Genomic DNA, 7,869 nt, shown 5'->3' on the forward strand with positions numbered 1-7,869 from the left:
GGCATAAATGCTATGAGACTAATGTAATGTAAAGTATCTTTAGGTTTGTTGTTAGTATTTTAGGGCCTAGCCAATGATGACCAGACCTCAGTCTGAAGGATTAGGGTTAGAATAAAAGCAGCTGGTTTGGTTTTTAGGTTGAAGTTAAGAGCTCAAGTARTTTGGTCAGTTTGCTTTTTTACAGTTTGTCAGATATCTATCCATCCATTATCGATAYCCGCTTATTCCTTTCAGGGTCACGTGGGTCACTGGTGCCCATATCCAGCAGCCACTGTGTGAGGGGCAAGGTACACCCTGGACAGGTCGCAAGTCCATCACAGGGACACATATAGAGACAAACAAGACAACCATTCACTCTCTCACTTACACCTRGGGACAATTTAGAATATCAGATATTCARTGTTTAAAAGGAGCCCAGTATTTTATGAGGGGGTACTCATGCAGAACCACTGCTATAAAATACACCAATGGAATGGATTTGAGTCAAATAGCAATTCTTGATGACTTTGAGCTGAACATGATGCACACAGAAAACTTGGAGCTCAAATTTGACTTTAGCACCATTGCATGACTTGTAAAACTGCATTGTTGGCCATGCACAGTATTTTGTTGTTGACCCACATCACCTTGGCAGCAGCCTCCAAATTTGTGAATTGTTCTGCTCACAGGGGGAAAAAGTGCCATTTTTAACAAGTGTACAGGTTTGATTTTATTTACCTCTATATGCATGTGATCAAACATAGACTCCAAAWATTATCCATTTGTACTCATATATTAGTTGCTCACTGTAGTATTCTTGTTGCTGGATGAGATGAATGAGGTCAGAGAGATCTGCTCCAATATATTGACTTTTAATAATTCTTTGGCACACACAMGGCATTAAAACGTATCCTCTAGGAAGTACAATCTACATCTGATATTTATATTCACAGTGACCAATAGGAGTGTTTGTTGCTAAGATGTGGCATGTAGATGTTTCCTTCCTTTTAAGATGATAACACATAGTAAAATTKTAATACTGCACCTAACCAATACCAGTTTCAGTTTCTAAAAGTGAAAAAAAGGATATAWCATGAACACATAACTACACAGACTTATATAGATTTCAAGTAACTTTCGTTTTTGGCAGTGATCCGTCTACAYCCTTTATGATACTTCATAAGTGCGGAACATTTCTGGGCATAACCTCTTGTCCAGAGAGTGTTCATTATGGGACAATAGCTGAAGAGTACTTACTTTTCCCTTTTTCACTTTGCTTGTATGATCTGAGGTGCTTCACTGGGTGGTGTGTGCTACTCAGCAACTTCTAGTTGAGACAGATCAGCAGGAAACCAATGGTTCTCTTTATTTTCCAAYAAATGGCATCTGTTTCTCGTGTACTCTTGTCCATATAGAGTSTGTATGTGATATGATCTGAGGGTGTCAGATATAACAGTAGGTGAAAGTTTATTTACTATATTTACAGTATGGAATCCAGATCTGCAAGAGGAAACTTTGATAAGTAATGGTACTAATGGAGGAAAATATCTTGGTTATTGATTGATCAGGTTCCTACAGGGTCCAGATTGTGGAAGAGCATGGAGGTACAGGTGAGTTTCCAGGTGGGAAGGATCCAGGGACAAAGAATGAGGAGTAGTAGGTGAGTATGATTTCAGGGTGGASAGAAAAGCTTGCTGCAGGTCAGCATAAAATCCAGGATCAGATGAGCYTGGGAGATTCCTCAAGGGTGACATCTCTCTGTACTTAGAGAACAAGGTAAGTAAAACTCGGGTAATAAAATACCGAGTGGTTTGAGAACTTTTACCAAATGACATGATACTTCAATGTCAACCAGACCATCCGAAGAACCTTTTAAACTTGAGAGCTTATCTTCTGAATCTGCTGCAGCTGGATCCTGACTCCTCCCACCAATTGAGGGCTGCAGGACCTGCAAAAAACACTGAACTCCTACAATATTCTCCCCCTGCKTATCACCTCCAGATCTGAGGTGCTTGTTGGGATTGTCTTAATAAAACATGGAGATAAGGATAGGATCAGGGATAAAGGATCTGGGTATCCATGATCTTTCCTCTGGTCTATATCCCTCCCAGTTGACCACATACTTGAACCCTTTTTCTCAGTGACTAGCATCCAGGATACGATTGCTGKATGGTTGTCAAAAAGCCGGGTGGGTGGTAGGGGGTCAGCCGGAGGGCACAAAGAGCTCTCAGAAACACATTTGACTTGTGARACATGAAACATAGGGTGGATTCTCATGGAGTTATGTAACGGTCTTAAGGTGATGRATTGATGATTTGTTAGATGGGAAAAGGACCAAGGAAGCAAGGTGCCAACTTTCTGGGGGTATCTTTCAGACTGATGTCTCAGGTTGAGAGCCAGACGTTCTGACCCACTCAATTCTCCAGGGCTGAGAAATAAAGCCTGCCTGCAAACATCTTGTTCTGCTCCTCTGTCCACATAAGAGCCTCCTTAAATAGATAGATAAAGGATCTGGGTATCCAAAACCYTTCCTCTTGTCTATATCCTTACCAGTTGACCAGATACTGGAACCCCCTTTCTCTCTGTCTTAAATCCAGAATTTTGCATCTTCCACCAGCTTCTCTTGAGGTGGTGTTGGACATATGGCACTATGATGTCTGAGTTTTATTTTATTTTATTTTTTGGAGGGGGGTGGTAATCAAGTGAGGCATCTAAGGGGGAAAGTCCAGTGGCTCTAGAGACTGTGTGCATACTTGATCCATGTGATATGTTTCTACCATGAGGATGGGTTATTGTTTACCCCATATCAGAAAGTGGCCTCCAGCTCTTAATCACAGCATTCAGACTGCCTTTTAGATTGAGGGTGATATCTGAAGGTCAGACTGTAGGTGGCTCCACAAAGGGCATTACAGAAAGTGTTCCAAACTTGAGATAAATTAGGGACCATGGTCAGATACAATGTCTAAGGGGATGCTATGGATTCTGAAAACGTATTGAACCAATAATTAGGTAGTCTCAAGGGCTAATGGTAATTTGATAAGGGGGATAAAATGAGCAGCTTTAGAGAAACAGTCCATAATGGTGAGTATCTAACACATTCTCATGTCAGATTCGTAACATGTTGATGCGCAAGGGATACCCCGCGCATCCATCCTTGTCGCCCGTGGCTTTTCCGGGTTGCGTCATAGGATTAACGGTTAACTTTAGGGTCTGTGGTTAACATGAGGGATCAGAATTAATGGTTAACTTTAGGGTCTCTGGTTAACATGAGGGATCAGGGTTAATGGTTAACTGTAGGGTCTGTGGTCACGRATAATGGTTAATTTGAGAGACTGGGGTCAGGGATGGGCTGTACATAGCTAATATAGGTTAAATCTAGGGTCTGTGAAAATGGTTACCCTGAAGGATCAGGGTTATTTGCTAACTTTAGGGTCTGTGTTCAGGGACTTGTCCTCCTCCGTCTCATCTCATACAGGACGGACGCACGGGGTATCCCCCACACATCAACATATTGACGCGGGGGACATGAGAATGGGCTCGAGTGTCACAGTTTTACCTTCAGATGGCAGAAGTCCATTCACAAAATCTAGAGCAATATGAGACCATAGTCTACCTGATGTCAGCAGGGACTGAAGGAGGCCAGGTTGCTGCTTTTGCTGCAAGCACAGGCAGGGCAGACACTCATTAACTCCCTGATGATTTGATAAAAGGTGGGCCACCAGAAGTATTGTTTCATGAATGAGAGCATTTGACTAACCCCAGGATGGCTGTGAATCCAATCCAAAAATTTACTCTTTACAGATGAAGGTATAAACTGTTGACCTTCAGGTCTGGTCTGGGTCAGGTTCTTGGCATAGTGCATCCTGTATGTCATTCTCAATGGCCCATGTGAGGGCTCTGATGAAGCAGGGTGAAGGGATGATGTGGGACTTGAAGTGATCAGAAATCGGAGGTGGGGCACTAATGACCTATTGTTAGGCTTTTTTGCTTGTGACCAACATGTTTGTCCACCAGGTGGAGGCAGTATATGGCTGAGTTCACCTGAAACTCCTCAGACTGAAYAAGTCTCTTGGAAGAGAGATGAAACATTTCATTAAAGAAGAACAGGTCCAGAGGACAGACTTATTTATTTTATTTTTTGATAGGCCSACTCCTGCTCAGCACYTCTCAGCATGGGCAACTCCAGTGTGGAAGAGTGTCCAACCCCTCTGGAGGAGACTGGTTCTAGAGCCAGAGCGGTGTCGAGGTGAGTCCAACTATATCCAGTTGGAATCTCTCAACCTCACACACCAGCTCAGGCTCCTTCCTCACCAGAGAGGCAACATCCCATGTCCTTAGAGCCAGCTTCTGTAGCCAAGGATCAGACCGCCAGGGTCCCCGCCTTTGACCACCATCCAACACACAATGCACCTGACCCTTTTGGCTCCTCCCACARATGGTGAGCCCATGGGAAGGGGGACCCATGTCTCCTCTTCGGGCTGTGCCCGACCGGGCTCCATGGACGAAAGCCTGGCGACCAGGTGYTCACCAACATGCTCCACCTCCAGGTCTGGCTCCAGAGTGGGGCCCAAGTGTCTCGTTTCCAGGTGAGGGAACACTACATCCATTGTTAATTCTCATCATGAGGTGTCTTTGGGCTGCACTTTGTCTGATCCCTCACCTAGGACCGTTTTGCCTTGGGTGACCCTATCGGGGGCTTGAAGTCCCTGACAACATAGYTCATAGGATCATTGGGACACTCAAACCTCTGCACCACGATAAGTTGGGAGCCTAGGGAGAGGATTGCTTCTGTATTGTCTTTAATATGTGTGCATAGGATTATCTGTATTTGTAAACTTATGTATTTATAAAACACTGTTCATGTATTGATTTTCTGTTTATTTTTCTGCTGTTTCTGATTGTCAGTATTTCATTTATTCTTTTTACAAACAGTGGTTTTAAGATTTTGTTTTTTTCTTTGTTTTTATTCTCATTGATTCATTGATTTTTATTTGTTCATTCTTCTGGCATCTTCTCTTTTATTGCAAGCTGCTTGTTTCTTCAGTATTATTGTTTACCTACCTTTCTGTTTTTGTTGGTGGTGGTGTTTTTATTTTTCCTTTAGAAAATGCTGTTGTTTCTCATGAACAAAGTCATTTAGGGTCTCAGGTACTACTGTATTTGTGTRACTCTACTGTCCCTAGTGGCAGGAAAATATTTTATTACCTTTACTGTGAGTAGATGAAAAGTACCGGTAAAAACTACTTATTCTTGTTAACCAGACAACACACTTTATTATCTGTGGGGTGTCTGTGTGTGTAAGTGTGTATAGCCCCAGTTCTGCTCTCTTTGGTTCTGCTCAGGTGTGTGTGTCTCCATCTCAGTGTGTCCATCATTCTGTGGGTGTGATTATGGGTGGACCATCTGCAGTGGCTTCAGCTGTTGTAGTTAAGAAAAGAAAAACCRTTGTGCTTTTACTGTTTGGACTTTATTATTTATTCATTTATTGTTGTGGTGCTGTTTAAAAGTGCTTGTGTCATCTTGGGCAGCCAGTTGGTTTGACACCTCCTGGGATGCTAAGCTTTGTCTCCTTCACCTCTCTCCAAGAAGTGTTTGCAAGTTCTGCTTTTCCCAAGATCGCCAAAAAGGTTWGACCATGGTTTTGTCACTGCTTTCACTATGTTATTGTATCACTCACTCGTATTCCAAAACAAAAGTGTCTCTCTCTGGGAGGAAGTTTGCACATGTAACACCTTCTCTCTGTCAATCAATCCCAGAGCTAATCCACGGGCAGCATTCCTCTGACGTCAAAATCATAAGTGTGCTGTACTCGCTTCTACCTGCTTAGAACCACCAGAGAGATGGTTCTGAAAGTCTGTTATTGGAACCTAAACAAAGATGCATTTGGCTGAGGCTGAACTGAGCAAAACATGTAATGGAGCATTAGAATTGATATCAGTCATGTACTGTACATGTGACCAAAACATGTCTCTTGTGAGCCAGGCGAACAAAGACCCAAAGTACTCTCTAATGCAAAGGTCTTCAATGGTATGCTTGTGACTCTAGAGTAGAGGGTCTGTGCAGGTACTKCACAAGGGTATACATGTTGTATTATTATATATTTTTCTGGCACATAATTAATTCCATACCACAATCAAGTAAATGGTAAATTGACTGAACTTTATCACTTTACACGTAGAGACAAAACACACATTCACACACTGATGATGGGAAGCTACATTTTATTCACAGATGCCCAGGGGAAAATATTGTATGTACAGTATCAAAAATAAATTTGATTTTGCATCACTGTCCATCTAAATGCCTTGAAATTGGCCTCTGTGTTTTAAAGATCCTCCTACTGTTTCTGACACTCTCACTTCAGTATGTCTTCACAACAATATTTTTGGGGAGGGGTGCTCTGTGGGGTGAGGCTTGGCTGCAGATTGAGCTCCAGTGTTTAGGCAATTCCTCTTGGCTACCACGGGAGATTCAAGAGTTTCTCAAATGCATGAATGAGTCAAAGCAATGCTCTGAGTACATTTTTGATGAGGGAATGACAMTACAACATGATGTAAAGATCAAAAAAGTCAATTTTGCCCCCTCTTTGAAAAATAACTTTAAATATGTGCCATGTTGAGAAGAATCGGCTAATGAATAAAAGTAACAAAAGACACTTGAAGAAAACAACAACGAAAAGAACGTCAGGATGGAGGTTCAGCTGATAAGCCAACATGTCAGCTGAGTTTCACTCCACTCCAGCATGGTGTGAGAGGAGTTTAAACACAATTTTTTTTTTCAAATGAAAAGTCCACCTTCACTGCTCGTCATCACTTCTAGCCGAATCAAACATGGGCTGACTGGTCAGGAACAGATCCAMTCACTGCTGCTGTTCTGGTGTATTATTTTATCCTCCTGACTTTATTTCACACATTTACAGTCAGTTTTTAATCAGAAATAGATGCAATTTTAAATATAACTACTTACAATACTTGAAATAAAGCATTCTCAAAAAAAGAAAGAATGTATTTAAATAATTATGTACAAAGAACACAAAATTCATGCTGTAAATGTGAGTGTATGTAATTTGTTAATTTCCACGTGTGTGTGTGTGTATAAATATTTACACACATACATTAATGACTATTTTCAAATGGAAAACCATTTGAATCCACAGTGTATTGCTTTCAAGACTGTTAAATGAAGTAATTTGTTAAAAATCAAAGTAAAAAATGCATTTTACTGTAAAAAAAAGTTTCATGTGTATCTACATCGCCTACACCAAGTTCTCTCTAAGTTATCAATCGGGAATGGTTGTCTGTCTCTATGTGCCCCTGTGATGGACTGGAGACCTGACCAAATACACAACCCCAGTTTGTTCTTACTTTTCAGATAAGCTGATAGTTGTTCATTAGTAGTTTTACTAACAGATTGCTGCTATWCAGTAAACCACAAAGCCAGGGTCTCATGTCTCTCTCAGGCTCAGCTGTCAATCAAACATAAGCCTATTCTACAGCTCAGACATCTGGTAACATCTGACTTCCTCTAAATATATTTGTAGGAATAAAAGCAGAACATTTGAAAATAAAAATACTGCTTGAATAAACAAACACCTCATACACACATGGGTTTGTTCTTCCATCCCTATGGGGACCTTGCATTGACTTATATTCATTTTTCAGTCATTTCTACAGCCTAACCTAACCATCCCAACATATACCTGACCCTAAATCTAGCATAAACTCAATTCACACCGTGGTTCTCAACCTACCCCCCACCCAAAATTAGCATCTGTACCCATGGGGACCAGGCTTCGGTCCCCACGAAGAGCATTGGGTCCGCACAAGGCAGTGTGAAAATGATCCCCACGATGTAGTAAAAACATGGTCTCTCTCTCACACACTCACACAC

The sequence above is a fragment of the Austrofundulus limnaeus genome, unplaced genomic scaffold, assembly GCF_001266775.1.
Source record: "Austrofundulus limnaeus strain Quisiro unplaced genomic scaffold, Austrofundulus_limnaeus-1.0 Scaffold709, whole genome shotgun sequence".
Taxonomy (NCBI): domain Eukaryota; kingdom Metazoa; phylum Chordata; class Actinopteri; order Cyprinodontiformes; family Rivulidae; genus Austrofundulus; species Austrofundulus limnaeus.